Raw genomic sequence first — 23,387 nt, 5'->3', positions numbered from 1 at the left:
TACTAAGTGACCTTCGATTGCCCTTAAACTTTATATATAAGCTAATATGAAGTAAATGAGCTTATGGGAGGGGTATCTAAATGATAAAAATACATGAGGGATATTTTTGTCATTTTAATGACTTATGTTCATCAACGTTATATAGGCGGTGATTGAGAGTGTTGCTCTAAAGAAATGAACTAAAATAAGACTAGCTATCTGTAACACCCATAAAAATCAAACCAATTTAAAACTTTTTCAAAGATCCATAAACCATTAATTATTACAAAAATGTTTTCAAAATAGTTTAATATCAGAGTATCCAATAAACCATAAGTCCAAAACACGATGATGTGTACGGTCACGCCTTCGCCTTGCCGAGATATCTGAAATACCTGAAACAATAAACTGAAACCGTAAGCACAAAGCTTAGTGAGTTCCCCCAAAATAACAACGCCATACACATATAACCATATCATATAACAAATACAGAACAATAAACATATCATGCCATAATCCAGATACAAATCCATAAAGGGTCGGCCTTGGTACCTTAGACCCTGTTGATATAGTGAGGATAACTCACCTGACACTGCTGAAGTCCCGCGGATGAAACTCCAGCTGCTGGTTGACAGATTCCTGGACTTCAAACATCAAACAACACCCAATTAATAATTAGGTTCCAAGCCCAAGGTCCAACTCACACTCCAAAGGCCCAAAGGTTCAACTATGACTCAAAGCCCAACATATGGCCCAATTTTCCAAATTGGGCCCAACCCTTTATATGGCCTTATTAAAAGGCCCAACCATTTAGTCCAGTCCAAACATTTGGCATTTCTAATGGCCTAATATCTCATAATCATAAAGGCCCAAACTATGCCCCATCTATGGCCCAATTTTCTAAATTGGGCCCAAGTCCTTTACATGGACCTTATCCTAAAACTCATCCAATTATTTTGGTCCATTTACTTGTTCTTGGATAGCCCATCAATAGTCCAACCACCAAGGCCCAATAGGAAGACACAACTCAAGGCCCAAGTGAAATTAGGGTTCTGACATGACATGACGATTAGGGTTAAGTGTTTTTCACTTAACCCATTAAGGACTTAATCCATTAAGTCCATCACTCTTCTAAATAAATCATATGGTGTGATTGGGCTTAATACATAGTCCAATTCCAAAGGACTAAATGTGGGTCCCGAAGTCCAAGGCCCATAAATTCAATATTAGGGTTTTCTAAACCCTAATTAGGGTTTCCAACCCCATCTTAGCCCAATAGGCCCAATAGCTAGGTCATTTGATCACTTAAGGTTCATTAGGCCCATTAGGGTTTCACTAGGCCCATTAGTCACATGTTTGGACTTTTAGGTCAATTAGGGCTTTATTGGGCCCATTAGGGTTTTATTGGGCCCATTAGGGTTTCATTGGGCCCATTAGGGTTTCAGGCATCCCGAACGAATCAAACACAGCAAGGCAAAGCACACCGCCACCCGACACGGCGGTCGGCGACGGCAGGAGGCGGCAGCCACCACCTCATGTTGGTGGTTAGGGTTTCATTTCATTATTCCGATTTCTAGTTACATTTTACAATGCTAATCTCAACTAAACACACACAACCACTAAGACACACACACACACGGTGGTTCATGGCGGTAGCCACCACCTTACGGTGGTGGTGGTTGTTCTTGATTTTCCAGCCCAAACAAACAACACACACAACACACACGTTAGATACTTGCAACGGATCCACCCACCCACCTGGTGGCGACGGAATATGGCAGCGGCAGCAGCCACAGGTGGCAACAATAGCAGTTGACGGCGGTTTGCGATGTAACTATGGAAGAGAGCGGCGGAGGGCAACCGGGGTGCATGAAATAGTTACTCGACGGTGGCAGCGACATCGAGCAACGCCTCTTCAGCCCCAACTGAACCAACGTCCATACACTGGTCACCCACAACCATGGTGGCGTCTAACAGAAGAAGGAAAGAAGAAGAACGGTGGCAGCGAACTTCGACCAACGACAGGGGCTCCTCCCCAACTCGCTTCTCTGGTAAAGAAGTCACAGCGTCCGACGATGGACTCGTCTTCGAGTGGCAGCAACCGCAGCAGCAGCGCGGCTGTGGTGCGGTCCTCCTCACTCACGACTGAAATGACACATCCTCGTCGGCCTCCGTCTTCCGCCACCATGGAAAGATACCAGCAGCAACACTCGTCATGTCGGCGATTCTTCTGACTCCATCATCTGTGGCAACGCCGATGGTGAAGGGTGGCATAAATGGGGTGCAGTGCTGGGAGTTGAAGAGGTATGGATGGCGGCTGGACAAACACAGCTAGGGTTAGGGCAACGTAAAGCATATATACCCGACTCCTCAAACTCTAACCCATGTTGACAATATCGGTCCCTCATTTCAAGATTCATTTTCAAACATAGTCCTTATTTTACCATTTCAACCCCATCTTCCAAAATCCCTTACAAAATAAGTCCCATATTTTACTAAGTAGCCCCTCCCTCCACAATTATTGTCAAATGAGGTCCATAATATACTCTTTAACCCCCGCTATCATAAATCCTTACATATTAAGTCCAAATAATACCAAACACCCCTTGACTTATGAAAATCTTTACAAATTAAATCCCAAAATTACACTTTAACCCCCGGAGATTCAAATCTTGTCATTTGGCTTCCCGAAACCAACTCCCAGCTAATTGTTATTTGATTTTGGGCTATAATAACATATAATAATACAAATTGCTTCTCTGGTTCCAGGTTTATTATTTAATTATTATTTTAAATGGGATGTTACAACTCTCCCCCACTTAAATTTGATTTCGTCCTCGAAATCGTTTCTTCTCATTCCTTACACGCCAAACAACTTGAACTATAATCCCGAGCATAACTCTAGCCTTTCCAAGGAAACCGTAACCAACCCTCGCAGGGTTCTAAAAACTGAAAATAAATGAATCTCTTGCAATATGATCACATTTACTCGATCCGAAACCTAAAGTCTCGAGATGGTATGGCTCCCTGACAGACCTCTCATACCAATCATTATTGTTGAGCCCAATCTGCTTGTCTCTCATCTACTATTCAACTCCTAATATCTGGGGGTTCCAACATCTAGATACTTCTCATACACCTGAAGACCCAATTTGTCAATACCGCCCTAAACACAAAAACTGTCTGAACACTGATCTGCCTGAAGCAGTATGCTGCCACATGGCTGCTTTCCAAAATCTACCGAGACCTCCCTGGTCTCAATTCGTTCACTAATCATCTGACATACCGGGTTCCGGCCCGGTCGCGGAGCTAAAGGACTCCCACATAGTTGCCTCACACGACTTCCGAACGAAATCCTTCCCTGGAACTAGTTGCCACTAGTTATCATGCCACTGCGACTCTAACAACTTTCTGATCCAACCGATCAGATCCATGTGTCGAATCCCGTCGTTACCAACTCCACGGCTAAAAGTGATTGCTACATGACCAATGGTAGCCTTACATCACAAGCTACCTTAAGCAATCCATTGCTTCCTTGATCTCATAACTGTAGTGACGTTCCTACAGTCTTATCACTGGCTTAAGCAGGTCTAATCCCTCTGGGGAAACCTATAAACCAATCCGTGGATTTCCATATCCTCACTGCTACACCCGAACTGGTGGGTACTACTGTTCCTTCCGCGTCCTAGCGTGCGAAGATGTTTTTCCACAAAGCAATCATTTACTTTGTAGGTGGCATATATTCAACGATATAACAAAGCATTGTAGGAAACGTATCAAATCAGATACGACTTGGGGTTCTCTTCATCCAATGTGGAAGAAATTAGTCGAATCTCCGACACCGAGTGCATATATGCAAGCGTATGCAGACCTTTAATCGTTATTGTCCAGAGATCCAGGTATCATTAATATATATCCTAAACTCTTAATTTCTTTAATAATTATTTTTCATTCAATCATACTAATTTGATTTTTCTTCATATTTTAGTTGTTTTTGAGTATCTTTACAATACTTGGTTGGAGAAGTATCCCGACAAATTTGTATCATTGTGGACCGATAAAAGTACCAATTTTGGAAATTCAACAACAAATAGAGTTGAGAGTTAGCACGCTAAGCTAAAAAAACACCTAGCATCTCTAAAACGTGATTTGGATAAATTCATATATGTTATTGAAACAGTTGTACAGTCGCAAGACACAGCTATCAAAGAGAGTTTCACAAGGAGCATAATCATTCATAAACCAAATTTTAAGGATGAGATATTCAATTCACTACGACACCATGTTTCAGAGCATGCTTTGGATAAAATCTTAGAAGAGCTTCATCGGTTAAAAGGATTTGCACCAACTCCTGAGAATTGTGGTTGTCAACTACGAACATGTTTTGGTTTACCACGCGCTCACGAACTTGCGATGTATGTTGATGCAGGTATGTCAAATGTATTGTATTAAATTGACAAGTTTTATATGTATAATCACTTTATAACATTTTGAATTTTTTACTATAGGTTCACCTATTCCGTTGGATTCGATTGATATTTTTTGGAGAACGCTTGATTTTAAGCCTTGTGTATTTGTGGATTATGGAAATCTTAATGTTGATGATCATATGCAAAGATGGAAGGAAAAATTCAACAATCAACCAGATCATGTCAAATACAGTTATATAAGAAAGATGGAAGAGATAATCGATCCTTCAAAAATTATGATCAATGAACCTTCGGTTAAGAAAAATAACCGTGGACGCCCAAAAGTGAAGCGTGGTCACCATCAAAGTCAAGCTCCTCACCGATACAGTTGTTCAGACTTGAATCAGGAACCACCTAGGCATAGTTCATCATTCTTCGACTTGAACGATGAACCGACTAGGCATAGTTCATCATTCTTCGACTTGAACGATGAACTGACTAGGCATTATTCATCATTCTTTGACTTGAACGATGAACCGACTAGGCATAATTCATCATTATTTAACTTGAACAATGAACCAGCTAGGCATAGTTCATTCTTCATGGGCATGAATGAGGAACCAATAGACAAATGTTCGTACCAGTTTGACTTGAATGAGGAACCAACATGCCAATGGTCGTACCGGTTTGACTTGAAAGAGAAAGCAACGAAGGAACATAATTCATTGTTGAAGGAAATTCCATCAATATTTCATCCATACATCACGCGTATACAAAATGTAAGGGGTGATGGAAATTGTGGTTTTCGATCGGTAGCTGTTTGTCTCGGGTATGATGAAAATGAGTGGCTTTTCATTCGCCAACAATTGTATGATGAGTTATTGACGTCATATGAAGACTATTTTAGAGTTTTCATTGGATGCAATGGAGTACTTGATTCATTGTCTTTCTTCATGACAGATAGGACAGCACCACCAGAACACTATATGCTTATGCCTGAGACAAGTATCCTGATAGCCAACAGGTTTGGTGTGATTGTCTAATTTTTGACCACAGTGGGCCCTGTAACCTTTTTCCCTCTATGGAGAGGTCCTAGTGAGTTTCAAAATCATCATGTCCTTACATTTGCACTTGTATACATCAATCACTATGTGATGGTACAGTTAGAAGGAGAGTATCCGATGCCTCCTATTTCAGCATTATGGATCCGCCACAAAGACCCGTCCGCAGCCGAATGACAAACTATGTATAAGTCGCGTCTAGAATTTTATAAGCGACTCAGACCTACGGAAAGATCTTTTATGACTATAGATGATTAATTGTTGTTTATTTTTGTCTCAGATTTTTGTTATGTAATATTTAAAATTAAAAAAAAAATGATGAAGATTTGTTCGGATTTTATTTCTTATAATATTATTTATAATATCAATGATATTAGGTTGACGAAAATTTATTTATAATTTATTTTTTTATAATATTATATATGTTATTATATTATAAAAACTATATTTTTTTATCTTAATAAAAAATAAATATAAAATTATTAATATTAATTAAGTTAGTAAAAAATGTAGTTATTAAATAATAATGATTTATAGATTATGTAATAATGAACTAATAATAAAAGTTGGTCAAATAATAATTATATTGTGATGATGATTTAAAAAGTAAAGTCAATAATAATTATATGATGATAATTACCCTCATTCACCTAAAAAGCAAACCTAATATATAGGTTGGTGTTGTGTAGAGTGGTGTGTCCAAAGTAGGACCCTTAGGGAAATTGCAGTTGCCGAAATTATATGGATTCCTTCTTCTGGACTGAGTGGTGGTATTTTTGTCATAATGTTTTTTTTTATGATCTTAGCACCAAGTTAGATATTTTACCTTTTTTTTATATCACGTCAACACCATATTAGATTTGTCACGCTCTTCTTTTTTTTTTTTGTCATTGAAACCGAATGAAATGTCATGTGTCTTTTTTTAAAATAGTTTATTTTAATAAAAACTAAAAATTCCATTTTAATTAAAAAAAACAACTAATACATAATTAAAAACACCTAATACATAATAATATAAAAAACTAAATACATAATTAAAAGAGCACACTAATACGAAAGAAAGATAAAAATTACAAGTTATATATATATATATATATATATATATATATATATATATATATATATATATATAATTTTGGGTTTCAACGCGAAACCAGTGACATATTCATCCTCAAATAAGTTACTAACATCTTGAATTAGAATTTTCATACATGGGGATTTTACTTTGTTGAACTCTTGTTTCTCGCCAAATGACTAATAATCTGTGAGATTTTAATTTATCACCGTCATCTCCACCCTCAAAATTTCTATATCGTCCGAATATGACCCGTCACTTGTACCTTTTTGTTTTGCTTTAACACTTTCATTGGGTGGGGAGGTGGTATAATATCGACTAAGTCATCATAAATACTGAGGTCAAACCCGATATGACCATCCGACGATATGGAAGAGGTATTAGATGTTTTTGTTCCTTTTGAACCACATGTAAAGTAAAGTTTTCTAATATGTGGACTTCATACCACTTTTTGTCATTGCTGGCCGTCAAGTCTTCGGATACATCGATCCATGCCAATGCCAAAGCTTTTTCTTCCGTCGAGGTCCAAGCAATGTTAGGGTATTCGGTTGGGGCTCGGGGTCCGAGTCGGATTGATGGACCCTTTTAGATGTCACGAGGGCCATGGCCCCCTTGTTTTTTGCCTTATAATACAAAAAATATATATAAATTAGCTTACTAGTTTAAGGTAAATACTAATGTTGACCCCTCATGATTTTTGGGTAACTCCTACTATTTTTTCAAAAGTATAACAAGAGAAAATAATGTATTCATTATAACAGCTCAGTTGATCAATATTTAAAATTAGAGTAAATTAATGAATCGTTGCCGGTGTTGGTGTCAAAAGAAAATTTTGGTCCTTATTTTTAAAAATTAACTCGGATGTATCATCTCAATATCATGTATTATTATTATTATTTCCCTTAACTTTATTAAAAGTTTCACAATTTCTCCCTTGAGGAAAAAGGCTTGCATTTTTTGTCGTACTTTGGGCGTACTTGAGGGTACGCGCAGCATACTCGTGCATTATGGAAAATGCGAACGATCCGCTAGGGCGCTAGGCGTACGTGTGGTACGTCGGGCGTACTAGCCCAGACTCCAAACCCTAATTTTAAGGGTTGCTCCCTATTTAAACAATCTTATATCCCCTTTAGACCATCCTTATCAGCCACCATTCCCTCTTTAAACCCAAATTCTGAGTCTAAGTTGTTTGTATGAGTTTTGGGAGTTTATTGAGTCATTTTGGTGCATATTGTTGAAGAAGGAGACTAGAGAAGAATGAGTGGTTGCTTGCAAGCGTGTAGATCCATAAACCTTTCCTCTTTGTGTACCTTTTTCAGGTATCAAGTTTATACCATGATGAGTTTTCTATTTGATCTTCATGGTTGAAGTTGTATGAGCTTTTTGTCTCCAAGATTGGACCTTTATGATTTTGGAGCACTCCAGGGAATTTTATATGTCCTTTCATGCATTTTAGGACTTGTAGATTTATAAAAATGGTTGCATGATCGTTCCCTTTGGCTCAGGCATGAACAAAGTAGCTTAGAGTGTGTTGGAAGTTAAAGTTTGTTGCATTGGTTCCTTCCTAGCCATGCAAAGGCTTAAAGTCAATGAATTTATGTATTAAGACTCCTTAGAATGGTCATATCAGAAGTTGGGTTCGATGTCTTAAAGATTAAGACACAAAGTTGGTGAAAGTGGAAACATACGGAGTACGCTGGACGTACTCCTGGCTGTGCCCTGCGTAGCCAGCTTCGTCCCTGGTGGATCATTGGTCGCGTTGTACACCCCGCGTAAGGAAGTGTACGTCCAGCATATGTGTTGGGCAGTTGACTTTTGTTGACTTTGACTTTGACTTTGACTAGTCGGAGTCTAGTTCCGACAGTTCATGTTGAGATTTACTTGTCATCAGTATCAGGTGAGTCTCCTCACTTATTCTTTCCTATGTGGTATAATAGTTGTATATGTGATGATCAACAAGGTCTACTGTTATTCTGTATTATGTTGTTATGTGTGACTGAGACTGCGGATAGTCTCCAAGGTTGCTGATGATCCATAGGGCGTGTTGTTGCCCACTGGGACCGCTGATAGTCCTCAGGGTTGCCGATAACCCATAACTGTTTATTTGTGTTGTATTGTATGTGGTATCTTGGGGAACTCACTAAGCTTCGTGCTTACAATTGTTGACTTATGTGTTTCAGGTACTTCTGAGGACCACGAGAAGGCGAATGTCTGATCGTACAGACTTGTTGGGAGGATTGTTATTGGGAAAGTTTGAGAAACTCTGATATTTTGTGATAATGGTTGTTTTGGATAATTATGTGTTTGATAACTTGGTTTGTGAAACTTGTTTTTGGTAAATTTAAAACGAAAAATTTGTTCTACGATTTGAGGTGTTACACGGACCGTCCTTTTCTTTGGTTAAAAGGTGCACGTTTTTATCCCTTATAAGTTTAAATATAAACGCTTCCTCCTTTGTCAAACATAAAAAGACTTGGCTTAGAGGGTTGTGCGGTGAGCTATGTGCTGATTTCTCATGCGCTACAATTTATTGCGACAGTCAAAGTGCGATATGCCTCACGGAGGATTCGATGTTCCACGAACGAATAAAGCATATTGATATACGACACCATTATATCGGAGATGTCATTACCCAATGAAATATTAAGGTGACAAATATTAACACCAAGGAAAACCCGACGACGAAGTCGGTTCCGACCGCCAAACTTGAACATTGTTCATATTTGGTTGGTATTTCAAGTTAAGTCCTTAGGGACTTTTGAACACTATATGTTTCTTTTATTTCACTCGATGGATGAAAGTTACGTTGCTGAAGTTTTGGTTTCGTCTCAAGGTGGAGACTGTTGAATATGATCTGAACCAAATGCATGCATGGGATTTCTGTTTTGTGACACTTCTGGAAACTGTCATTAGAGAGTATAGCAAGCTGTCATAGCTTCTTTGTTCACTAAGGTTGCCCCTTTTTTTTCTTTGTCTCCAAGTAGAGTTCTATTAGGACTCTTATTAGATTCTTATAGATATATGGTATATTAGATACAATTTTAATTATCTTTCCATTCCCATTTTACACAAAACACAAGCCATTTTAATCCTTGCAACTATTGAGATTAATATAGTGTTCATTTATAGTGATTTTTCCCGATGTGAGTTTTCCACTTTATATCGTGGTGCTTGTGTGGTTATTCTATTAAACTTTTCGCATTAATAGTTGATCTATTTTATAACAATAATTACGAAGATAATATGGATCATTGTAAGGATTTGAATCAATAGATTCAAAATTTATGGAATTAGAATTTGAAGGAGTAGCCATTGAAATAACGATGATGAAACCCACAAATCAGAAAAGAATTAGAAGATGATAAATAAACAAAGACGATTGAATAAAAAATCACGATAAATTAGAAGATGATAAATAAACAAAATTTATGGAATTAGAATTTGAAGGAGTAGCCGGTGAAATAACGATGATGAAACGCACAAATCAGAAAAGAATTAGAAGATGATAAACAAACAAAGACGATTGAATAAAAAATCACGATGGAAGAATAAACAAAGCATATCATATTAACTTGTTTGAGAAGAAATGAGATAGACAGATGGTTCTAAAATTCTCATTAAGCTAACTAATTACATATAATATATTATGTTGTATGTGTCAAATATACCTGACAATCCGTGTACGCGTGTCGTGTATACATGTCATACACAAATTTACACAACACAACTTTGACAACCATGATCACGACACGAATTGTAAAACATGTTTTGGGTATTAAATACAAACACGGAACACGTAACTAATTAATCTGACACATGACACGATACAAATAAACACGTTTTTAATCGTGTTACATGAAAACACGGATAAATACGAATTTACACAAATTTAATTTGTGTCTATACATCTTTATATGTTTTGCTTGTCAACACAAATTAAATTCGTGCCTATACGTGTTTAAATAGGCAAATTCATGTTTGATACGCGTAAGACACCAAGCACGAATTTAAAATTTGTGTTGACATGAATAGACACAAAAAACGAATTTCTAAAATTCATACACATTAAACCCGTGTCGTGTTCATATCGTTTATCAAATTGTCAGGTCTAATGCCAACAAGATATACTCGCTTTATTACCGACTAACTACAACAAACTAATGTGACACTAACAACTAACAAAACTAAATGATTACTAAAATACCACTAATATATCTAGATTACTTTGTTCACTTATGTATTTCTCTAATCCATAATCTTGTATGCCATTTCAAAAAATCGTGACATGAAATTGATTATTGATTCAAGTTAATATCTATTGCCAATAGTAAAACCATAATAAAATGACAATTGCGGAATAAAATAAACGACTATGAATCTCACACAAACATTAATATCAAATCTGTTGAATGATTTCAATTATGAAATTATAATGAATAGATTACAATGATAATCTTTCTTTAGAATCAAGTTCTCCCTATAATATTTATATTTCTAAAATTGCTCTCATTAAAGGATGGTACATGGCATTGATAATATACATTTTTTATTTTTGACGATTTCTATTCATAAGTAAGGTATTTTAAATAGATTTTACCATATTATGTACTTTTGAAAATAATACCAAAAGATAGCAAAAACAGTTTTCAATGTGAGGAAAGTGGACCCAAAAACGTATATGGTCTAAAAAGTGTAGGTGGGACCCAACTGCTATAATTTTCTTGTAATCCAAGAATGTATAGCGTCTAAAATAACAAAATTTTATAGCATTTTGGGTAGTGGTGATTTTTCATATAATGAACACACTTTAGATTGTGTAAGATTTATATATTTATGTTACAAAGGTGCACTATAAATTATTAAATTTAAACAAAATATATTAAAACGGATAGGAAAATAAAACGTATGCGGAGAAAATGGTGGTATTATAAAAAAATAAAGTATAACAAGTGGTGGTTTTCAAACTATATGGTTTGATTCAAAACAATAATAATATGAAGTTTTTTAATATATAAAAATATAATTTAATTATTAAAATATTAAATATATGTTTTTGAATTTGATTTTTAAATAAACCATTACAAAAACTAATCAACCGTCTTATAATTCGTAAGATATTAACAAAAGAAAAATGAGAGAATTTGGTGCTTTCTAGACTAAATAGAAAGTTAATGGTTAACCACATAAATAATCTTCCATTTACATTCATCTTTCCCAATAAATTAATTAAAATTTGAAAAAAGAAGAAATTATTCAGGATACCCTGTTTTTTGAAACGACTAACATATTCACCCACTAAATCGTACTCCTAAATTACTTTTTTTTCACGATGAGACTTGAACCCTCAGTCCTTAAGAGACACCCACATTTTCAAACACCTTGGTACCGTAGACCAAAAACCCTTTGGTCGGATACCCTTTTACATAGCAAAATCTGCCATGCATGATTAGATTACCAACTAAAACATCCACATGCAACTTGTGCAACATTATACGTTTTAGCAATATTATTCAAGATCAATGTGCCATACATGGTTAAACTACCATAGAAAAACTATAAGGACATTTTGGTCATTTCATAACAAAGTATGATATGGGTAAAGACTTTGGCCCAATAGATACAAGTAATACAATTATAATTGAGGTGTTTAATGAGTGGTAAATCTCCATATGTATGAGTAATCATATTTACGCTTACATAAAATAAGTGTTACCATGTGTTGGTCTATGCATGCAAAGATAGATTTTTACTTGCATATATGTTATTTGTGATATAGATAATAAGCTACACCTACATGTATGTATGTTTAAAACTAGTATATTTGTCTAAGTAGGAGTATATTACAATTTGTTTGGAAGATGATGTTTGGCTATGGCATGATGTTGACATGTTAAATGGCTTTCTCGGTCCTCCGATATATCATAACACATCCACTCCAAAAAGTGTTTTCACATCAACGTCACATCATATGTTTCTAGTAGTGTTCCACACCATAATCACGTCCCTATTTACATTTCCACGTAGGAGCCAAGTCATCCTACACCCTTGTTGTAGGAAGTATACAAGATGGTTTGTCTAATATCCTGGTATCCTTATCCAAATTTCTAATATTTCAAATTGCTTGTCTCATATCCTCAATAATAAAGTTAATGTCAGTTTGATATAAGTAAATAATTATATAGGCTTTATCAAACTCTTTTTAAAGTATTTTAGCGTTTTTTTAATATTATAAAAGAAATCTTTTTGCCTTGTTTGATCCTGGCAAAGCTTTTGATCCCAACAACATTTGTTTTCGTCTATTAAACTCTTATAAAGTGACCATTTCACACTCTAGTCTTGTGTTTGTTATACGAGACAAGATAAAAACTAGACAAGATTATTGTAGTGTTATTTTCGTTGATGAGAGTGTACGTAACACACAAATTAAAATCAATTTTCAAAAGGCAAAAACTATTTAAAAGAAAGTAGTTTTTTAATTCAACACAATTATGATGACTTTATTAGAAATTTGTCAAATCCTAAGCAAATTTACTGTAGCTAAGGTAAGAGAATTTTAATATATATATATATATATATATATATATATATATATATATATATATATATATATATATATTTATATATATATATATATATTAATTAGAAAAATTGAAAGGTTTATAATTAATATATGGTTGGATAATTAATTAATTATTATAAACTAATAATTTATGAATATATAATTAGTAGTTTTGAAATTCAAAAAAAAAAAAGATAAAACTAAACAAGAGATAAAGCCCTTTGACTCTTAAATCTTTCATGAATCTCACTATTTGTATACTCTATTTTATCAACTCATGCTTTTACTACATGCATTTTTTCACAAAATTTCCTAAACTCGTACTCCACAATCTTACGACCCCATGCTCACGTTCGACTTTTTTATCCAACACTTAACGACTTGGCTTTCTTCTTCATATCCACTATCCACCTTTTTTTGTCTTTACTAGCTCGTGGCTTACCATGCATTTGTTGTCTGAGTTCCTTAGATTTTGCATGCAATTTTTCGTATTGTGTAATATAATGCAAACACACATTATATCTAAAATTTTGTCGGTATGCGTTACCCATGCAGAGAGTCGGATTATGCCCCAACAACTTTTTAGGCTGCCAAAATCTCATTCCACATGCTTTCTTGCTTCTTATTATGCCGCATTAAACACTTTTTTTTGGTAGCTGGATGTGAAAATGATTTCACAAAACTCAACCAACTTGGGTATATCTCATCCACAACATAGTACACATGTTTGTATTCTTCTCCTTTCCAATGAAATAAGCATTTAGATGCTTTTTCCAAGCAGTTCTTTGTCGAATAGTGTGATTGGTATATGACATCATCGTACATTAGTTTACTTATTGTAGTTTTACATTTCTACAATAAAGTGAAACTTCTATTAAACCTTGCATCCCAAAATAGTTTAAAATATAGATATTGTATTTCCATATCGTCACTAATACACATGAATAGGTGTATACTTTTCCAAAATATTCTTCAAAGTTTCTTGTCGCCAAATACTGCATAATAAGCAACGTAATCTTAGACAAGACATTCTTCTGCATCCTTGCGATCTCTATTGACACGATGTAACGCCCGGTTCCTGGTATGTATTTTAACTTGAAATTTATTCCTTTTTGTATAAAAACTCGACGAGTTGGAGGCCCAAACTCGTCGAGTAGGTGTGGAATTTGGACGCAAGATGTAGAGTCTACTCGATGAGTTGAGAGCCTCAACTCGACGATTAGGGCTGGTAGAGTGAAACCCTAATTTCAGGGTCTTGCACACTATTTAAGCACCTTAACCTCCAAAGGTTGGCCTCATTTACAGCCTCCAAGTCCTAAACCCTAAATCTCGAAACCCTAATGCCTTGTGTGAGCTTGTGAGCCATTTTTGAGAGATAACTTGTGTATTTGAAGCTTGTGGAAAAAGAAGAATCTTGAGGATTCAAGAAGGAGTGAGTAGATCCATAAACTTCACCCCATCTTTGTCACTTTTTGGTAAGCGAGTCTCCAACTTGCTTAATAATTACTTAGATCTCTTCATCTTCACTTTTATGGGGATTTTGGTCCAAATATCTTGATCCTTGGGAAATGGACGTCCCAAGTGAGTTTACTTTCAGATCTAGGACCTTAAAGGGTTTTCATGGCATAAAGGTGCAAACTTTATGGCCATTGAAGCCCCATGCAAGCTTTAAGATGACATTTTGGTCATTTAAGCTCCAAAAGGCCATGCATGGAGTGAAAGTCAGAGACTTTACGTGTCCAAATAGTGTCTAGGGTCTAGATCTCAGTTAGTATGCCTTAGTTTGAGGTATTAATGGCTTTTAGATCAAGACTTAGGTCTTAAAGAGTTAGGGTTTGAGCTTAACCAATTAAGGAAGGATATTAACGGGTAAAGTTGGAAACTTTACCCTTAGAAAGGACATTTCAGTATGAATATGAAGTATGGAGCTTGGATCTGAAGGATAGGAGCTTCATCTATTAAGAAGGGGTTAACAGACTAAAGAACTCGATAAGTTCAAGGACGGACTCGACGAGTTGGCTCGAAAAGCCCCGATTCTGTTTTAGGGTAAAACTCGCCGAGTTGGAGGATAGCTCGACGAATTGGATCATGATTTCAGGATTTAATGATTTATGGAACTCGGCGAGTTGACGGACCAACTCGGCGAGTTGAGTCAACCCAGAATGTTGACTTTGACCAGAATGTTGACTTTGACCAGAATGTTGACTTTGACCAGGGTGTTGAACTTGACTTTGACTTTGACAAAGTTGACCCTTAAATGGGGGATTATGAATATGAAAGGGTAATTAAAGGAAACATTTTATGTGTAGCACATCATACAAGGATTTGCGCACATGAGATCTTTGGGATTTACACTATGATGTTGTGTTTTCATGACACATTTTGACTATTGATACTTTGATTTTGTAATATGTTGGTTTTCAGACAAATGGTTTCATAATTAATATATTAAAAATGAAATTTTTAGTCTTGAATTTTGGGATGTTACAAGTTGGTATCAGAGCCTTGGTTTGAGGGATTCAGACACACCTTCGTGGGTGTCTGGACTCAAATCGAGGGTTTGGAAGATTTTTACGAAGAAAACAATTTTTCAAAATTAAAATTATGAGTTTTGAGAAAGAACAAGGTGTGTGATGCGTGCAATCGGCCGAGGTCAAGTAAGTTTTCCCCAAGATACCCATACATGTTCACTATGATATATGATATGATTATGAGAACTTGTAACGCCCCGTTCCTGGTACGCAATTCCTTTTTCATTCATTCAAGTATTTATGTTGAGCTACTCGAAGAGTTCGAAGCCCTAACTTGTAGAGGAGATGTGTGACAACCCGAACCCTTTTCTAGTTTCTGTTAATTAATTTCCATTAATAAAATTTTATTTTTTGGGTTCCGTCAACTTCCTTCGGTTTGGAAAATCATTTAATTATATATTTTTGAATTCTATATTCGAGTCGGAACCAAAACCACGCGAAATTTCGGGAATTCCTTCGAACAAGACCGAGTTCACGGCCTGACTTGAGTTCACGGTCGTACACCCGTGTATGGCTGTACACTCGTTTACGGCCAACGCCGGGTGGACCCCACCACCGACCAACGACAACCCTACAAATACAAGACCCTACCCCTCATTTACACTTTTCTGGCCGAACACCCACTCCTTCTCTCTCTAGACTCATGACCGTACACCCCTAAAGCACCTTATTCATCCGGAAAACATCGAAAAACACCGTTTAGGGTCATTTAGGAGCATCCAGAACACGTTTTTCATCGATTTCAACATTCTTGTTCTTGAGTGTACGACTGTATACCTTCAAGTTCGATTGACCGTACATTCATTCATGGTCGTACACCTTCAAAGGCCGTACACCATTCAAGAACCTATTCACGGCCGTACACCCTGTTCACGGTCGTACACCTTGTTCACGACCGTAAACCCCATTCACTGCCGTACACACTTCCTAAGCAGTGAATTAGACTGAAAAACCCACTTTCCTCGATTCAATCAAGTCCCGGTAACATTCCTTAACCGAAAGCAAGTGTTTTCCTAACACTTTATCTAACGAAATCGCTAATTTAGATACATATATGTATTTAATTGTAAGTAGGATTCTATTAAGTGTCGCGCGCTACAACTCGAGGGTCTTCATTCCAATTCATTGATTCGACGTTTGCACACAACTAACTGTGAGTTCATACCCCTATGTCTATACTGGTTTTAACCTTTTCAAGGGGGGGGGGGTACAAGCCAAACATAAATGATTTTATGAAATTTATACAAAAGGATTTCAATAAACTTAAAACTGATGCAATTGATACAATCATACAGTTTCTACACTTTTATAAAATATGTAGATATTTTGTCCCTTTTGTATTATGCAGAGCATAAGGGAAGTTTTCATCATAATCATAGAGCTTTCAATGTAAAACATGAAATGAATACATGAATGAACATATAAACTATAATAGGTATAGTTTATGGAACAATTAACATATCAATGTACAAATCATAAGATTCAATGCAACCAGAGATATAAACTATTAATTGTGTAGTTTATGAGACATATAGACAGCAAGTTAAATTCAATGGATTCATTCTACATGTAATCGTTAGTATAGCATTTTATGAGTGAGCATTCTTCGCGTACTTACCTAAGTACTAACAAAAGTCCTGAGATTATAACCAGAGTCTCCTGGAGGGAGAACGTGAGTTTGTGTATAGATCTATACGGGATTGACAATCCCGCACCATAACTGCTAGCTACAGTTAGGCCAGCAGACCTGGGTGACAAAGTTATTTCGATTCCGACACCTGAACAACGTTGTTCAGACAATTCAATGGTCAAGTATGGTTATAACAACTCATAAATTTGGTACTAAGAAAATACGATTAATGTATGAATGATAATAACTTTAATTAGTTTATTTATAAAGTAATAGAATTACTATACATATTATAGTTTTCAGAGCTTTCCGAACTTACTATACATACTAGTAATAATCAGGGTTTTCTTGTAAAAGAGGTTTCTTATTCAATCAAACAATGCACAACACATTCAATGAGATTCGGTAACAAACATTCATAGTCAGTTCTATAACCCCTTAATTTATGCATCAGGGTTACGTATGAAGAATATTCGATAGACTGTGGAATATGTGATTTCCGTCTCATTTCCTGTTCCTTGTTTGGTTGTGGACTTAGGGCAGATCCACATAATCAACTGTCTGTTCGATATTGGTTTATACGTGACTAGTATGAACTAAGTAGTCATAGAAAGAACTGGTTTATCATACTTCAACTAAAGAAAATAATGGATTTTCTTGGAAACATATGAACATTTTCATAGATTCATTAACAGGTTTTCTCTTCAAAAACATTCTTGTGAACTCACCAGCTTTATGCTGATACTCTTTCAAAACTGCTTGTATTCTCAGGAAATCAGTAGACAGGTACATCCTAGAGTTTTTAGAAGACGGGGAGTATAGAGTCTCGTCTTTTGCTTTGTCTTACTTTTGATGTCTATAAACATGTATCAAACCGATGTAAATATTTTACTTAACGAATGTAATGGTTGTGTTTACTTTGATTACTGTAATGCAATGGTTGTGATACTATACATGAAGTCATCCACCCCCGAACGTTTCCGCCGTTCCGGTTTGGGGGTGTGATAGATTGGTATCAGAGCTATTGTTTATAGTGAACTAAGTATACCCAACCTTACATGGTATACAACTATAAACACTAAGGGGCCGAAGTGCTCTGAACTAAAAGTGTACTTTTAAAATATAAGTATTTTATAAAGAGTATACAAGTATCCATAAGTACCAGAAAAAGTATCATAAGTAGAACAAAACAAAAGTATTTGGATGTTAGACACTGCGGTTAAACCTAGGTAGTTATGTAATCATGTCTGGGATCAATATAGCCTGATCAACTATATTTATTTGAGACATGACCAACATGTGTCTGGGAGTGATCGTGGTGTTGCAGCTAGTCTAAAACTTACCAAGCTATATACATCAAGATATGAATAGAACAGAACATACAACTTAAATACTATAGGAGTATTTTAGCTAGAGACGAATATAGTATAGAGATTCATTCCAAGTGTTGCTACTTATTTCTTCCTAGCGATAGTTTACTTGCATTAGTAACTTTTCTCTGTTTATCGCTTAGTAGAACGCTCTATCTATCAGGGTGAGATATATCTTGTTTCATATCTCTTGATTTAAGATCTAGGGGACTTACCATCCTCTTATTCCTAATTATCTTTAGAACAAGATGCCTCCCAGAAAGAGACCCAACAAGAAGAACAACGACCCTCCGTCGCCACCACCTCCTCAGTTCGATCCTGCCATGTTCCAGGCAGCAGTTACAGCCGCCGTGACTGCAGTAATGGCGCAAATAAACCCTGGTAGGGCCAGCAGATCCGGAGGTGGTACTCATCCCCAGAATCTTGGCGATCAGGGACATCAAAAGGAGTTTTCTTATAAGGACTTCATGAATGCGAAACCAAAATCCTTCAACGGCGATGGATGAGTCATTGCCTTAACCCGATGGTTCGAGAAGATCGAATCCATCTTTGAGATTTGCGCTTGTTCTGAGGCAAACAAGGTGAAGTTCGCCGCCTGTACCTTCACCGACAGAGCATTGACTTGGTGGAATAGCCGGGTCAAATCCCTAACCCTGCCGGTGGCAAATGCCATGGGTTGGGAGAGTCTAAAAGAACTCGTGCTTGCTGAGTACTGCCCAAGGGGCGAGATGCAGAAGTTAGAGCACGAGCTCTGGAACCTAAATATGAAGGGTTCCGACATTGCTAACTACATAGCTAAATTCTGCGATTTAGCTCTTCTCTGCCCGGGGATGATCACCGCGGAAAGCAATAAGATAGAAAGATACATTTGCGGATTGACGCCCCCAACTCAAGGAAATGTCTTGGCTGCTAAGCCTACCACTTTCGACAACGCCAAGTGTCTGGTGCAGACCCTAATAGATCACGGGCTTGATCTTGATGCAGCCATGACTGTTCCCGAACCACCAAAGGAGATTGGTGGGAAGAAGAAGAAATTCTGGAACAAGCGTAAGGGTCAGCCTTCACAGGAACCCTCCAAGAAACAACAAACAGTGGCAGTCCATGCTGCTACTACTCCTGCTGCAGTTCCCACTACTCCAACAACTCCCAGCCGCTATGCTGGAAATCTACCTTTGTGCAACAAATGCAACTTCCATCATTTGGGAGTTTGTATAGAAATGCACTGCAACAGATGTGGCAGAAAGGGGCATACAGCGCGATTCTGCAAGACACCAGCTCAACCGACCAACCAGGCTGCTAAAGCGGGCGTGGGTCAGGCCTGTTATGGCTATGGGGAGGTTGGACACTTCAAAAGGAATTTTCCCAAGGCAACAACCGGTGGTAACACAGGGAGGGTGCAGGCGATGGGCCAGGAGGAGGCAGTTGCTGATCCCACAGTTGTTACGAGTACGTTCCTCCTTGACAACTCTTATGCATGCATTCTTTTCGATTCTGGTGCGGAGAGGAGTTTTGTTAGTCATGAATTCAAACACCTACTCAAATGTAAATCCCAACCTTTAACCAAAACATTTACCGTCGAGATGGCTAACGGAAAGAAAGAGAGCACTAACGACATATTCATAGGTTGTACCCTTACCCTAAACGATCATTCCTTCCCAATCGACCTTATGTCGGTTTCCATAAAAAGCTTTGATGTCATCATTGGTATGGATTGGTTGAGCCCCAATCGTACCGATATCCTTTGTTATGAAAAAGCCATCCATCTCGATCTTCCCTCTGGCGAAACTCTCGTAGTTTACGGCGATAAACTCAGCTCAAACCTTTGTATCATTTCATGCATCCAAGCCCAGAAATATCTGCGGAAGGAGTGCCATGCATTCCTATCTCACGTCGTTAACGAAAAGCAGGAAGTGAAGAACCTCGAGAGCATCCCCGAAGTCTGCAACTTTCCTGATGTCTTTCCTGAAGATCTTCCAGGAATCCCTCCCGAGCGCCAAGTCGAGTTCCGTATCGACTTAGTTCCCGGAGCTACTCCTGTAGCTAAATCCCCATACCGTCTAGCGCCGGCAGAAATGCAAGAACTATCCAGCCAGCTCAATGACCTGCTCAGCAAAGGATTCATAAGGCCAAGTTCCTCACCTTGGGGAGCCCCGATCTTATTCTTGAGAAAGAAGGATGGATCCTTTCGGATGTGCATTGATTATCGAGAACTGAACAAGCTTACCATAAAGAACCGTTATCCCTTACCCAGAATCGACGACCTCTTCGATCAACTTCAGGGAGCCAGTTATTTCTCAAAAATAGACCTAAGATCAGGGTACCATCAGTTGCGAGTTCATGGGAGTGATGTTCCCAAGGCAGCATTCCGAACTCGTTATAGACACTACGAGTTTGTAGTAATGCCCTTTGGTCTAACCAATGCACCGACGGTATTCATGGATCTGATGAATCGGGTGTGCCGCCCGTTCCTAGACAAGTTTATAATCGTGTTCATCGATGATATACTTGTCTACTCTCGGAGCGAGGAAGATCATAGACAGCACTTGAGGCTAGTGTTAGAAACACTAAGGGCGGAGAAACTCTATGCAAAGTTTTCAAAGTGTGAATTCTGGATCAGAAAAGTAACCTTCCTTGGTCACGTGGTTAGCAAGGAAGGCATACACGTGGGCCCTTCCAAGATCAAAGCGATTGAGAATTGGTCAGAATCGAAGACGCCCACAGAAATCCGTCAATTCTTGGGTCTCACTGGCTATTATCGCAGATTTATCCAGAATTTCTCCAAAATTGCTAAGCCTTTAACCACCCTGACACAGAAAGGTGTAACCTTTAGTTGGGGAGAAAAGCAAGACACTACATTAGAAACATTGAAGCAGACCCTATGCAGCGCACCTATCTTGTCTCTGCCCGAAGGGATGGAGGACTTCGTTGTCTACTGTGATGCATCCAATCAGGGCCTAGGCTGTGTGCTCATGCAGCGAGGAAAGGTTATTGCCTATGCCTCAAGACAGCTGAAAACACACGAAGTCAATTATACAACTCACGATCTAGAGTTGGGAGCAATGGTCTTTGCATTAAAGATATGGAGACATTATCTCTACGGAACCAAGTGCACTGTATTCACCGACCATAAGAGCCTACAACATATCTTTGATCAGAAAGAGTTGAACATGAGGCAACGGCGATGGGTAGAGCTGCTCAGTGATTACGAGTGCGAAATACGCTATCATCCCGGCAAGGCCAATGTAGTAGCCGATGCCCTCAGCCGAAAAGAGTATTCAGGTCGTATAGTGAAGGCACTAACAATAACCATCCATTCCTATCTATCTGCTCAAATCAGAGAGGCTCAGCTAGAAGCCTTAAAACTAGAGAACATGTCGGATGAAGCCTTAAGAGGAATGGAAAAGAACTTAGAGGTCAAAGGAAATAGAGTTTACTATTTCATGAACCAGATCTGGACCCCGAGGTACGGTGATTACAGGGAGGTTATCATGAACGAAGCTCACAAGACTAGATACTCCGTTCACCCAGGTTCAGATAAGATGTATCTGGATCTCAAACCACTATATTGGTGGCCGAACATGAAAGCAGAGATCTCTACCTTCGTGGGCAAGTGCCTGACTTGCGCCAAGGTGAAGGTTGAATATCAAAAGCCCTCAGGTCTTCTCCAGCAACCAGAAATATCTGAGTGGAAGTGGGAAAGTATTACAATGAATTTCATCACTAAGTTGCCCAAGTATCAGAGCGGGCACGACGCCATCTGGGTAATTTTCGACCGATTGACTAAATCCGCCAACTTCCTGCCAATCAAAGAAAACTTCAAAATGGAGAGACTTACACGAATCTACATCCAAGAGATAGTTCGTCTACATGGTGTGCCTGTGTCCATTATCTCCATCGAGATAGCAGATTCACCGTGAGATTTTGGCAGTCACTGCAGAAGTCTCTTGGAACTAAACTAGATATGAGCATAGTTTATCATCCACAAACAGACATGCAGAGTGAGAGAACCATTCAGACATTGGAAGTCATGTTGAGAGCATGTGTCATAGATTTTAGTAAGTCGTGGGACATCCATCTACCCTTGGTCGAATTTTCCTACAACAAGAGCTACCATACCAGCATCAAGGCTACGCTGTTCGAAGCCCTCTATGGCCATAAGTGCAGATCCCCTCTGTGCTAGGCTGAGGTGGGTGACACGCAGCTAGTCAAGGGTCAAGTCCCCGACATCACTCTCACAGTCCCAGAAATCATCCGAGAGACTACCGAAAAGATCATACAAATTCGAGAACAACTAAAAGCTTCAAGAGATAGACAAAAGAGCTATGCCGATATGAGGCGAAAACCCTTGGAGTTCCAGGTTGGTGATCATGTTCTATTGAAGGTCTCACCCTGGAAAGGCACGATACGCTTCAGAAATTGTGGAAAGCTGAATCCGAGATACATTAGACCATTCGAGATCCTCGCTAGGATCGGTCCCGTAGCATACAAAGTTCGTTTACCCCGAGAACTTAGTAACATCCATCCTGTCTTTCACGTCTCGAATCTGAAGAAGTGTCTGTCCGATAAGACACTTGCGATTCCCCTCAATGAGATCGAACTAGACGAGAACTTACACTTCGTAGAGGAACCCATAGAAATCATGGATCGGGAAGTGAAACGAACGAAACAAAGTTGTGTCCCGATAGTGAAGGTTCGCTGGAATGCCAAGCGGGGACCTGGATTCACTTGGGAGCGTGAGAATTTAATGGAACAGAAGTACCCTCATCTATTTCC

The 23,387-nt window shown here is 37.9% G+C and overlaps 1 long non-coding RNA gene across 1 annotated transcript; it reads right to left on the bottom strand.

Annotated features, from left to right (window-relative positions):
• Positions 1–201: 201 nt before the first annotated feature.
• LOC145115952 (uncharacterized) lies at positions 202–2,294 on the bottom strand. The gene is made up of 2 exons (XR_013711787.1): positions 1,738–2,294; positions 202–623 (listed from the first exon to the last, which is right to left on the bottom strand). It is a non-coding gene; the product is annotated as an uncharacterized LOC145115952 (long non-coding RNA).
• Between the last annotated feature and the right edge of the window lie 21,093 nt (positions 2,295–23,387).

This window comes from Lactuca virosa, chromosome 5 (assembly GCF_052849685.1).
Source record: "Lactuca virosa cultivar CGN04683 chromosome 5, Lactuca_virosa_CGN04683_v6, whole genome shotgun sequence".
NCBI classification, from domain to species: Eukaryota; Viridiplantae; Streptophyta; class Magnoliopsida; order Asterales; family Asteraceae; genus Lactuca; species Lactuca virosa.
The sequence above is the reverse complement of the archived record's forward strand: the minus strand, read 5'-3'. Positions and strand labels throughout refer to the sequence as shown.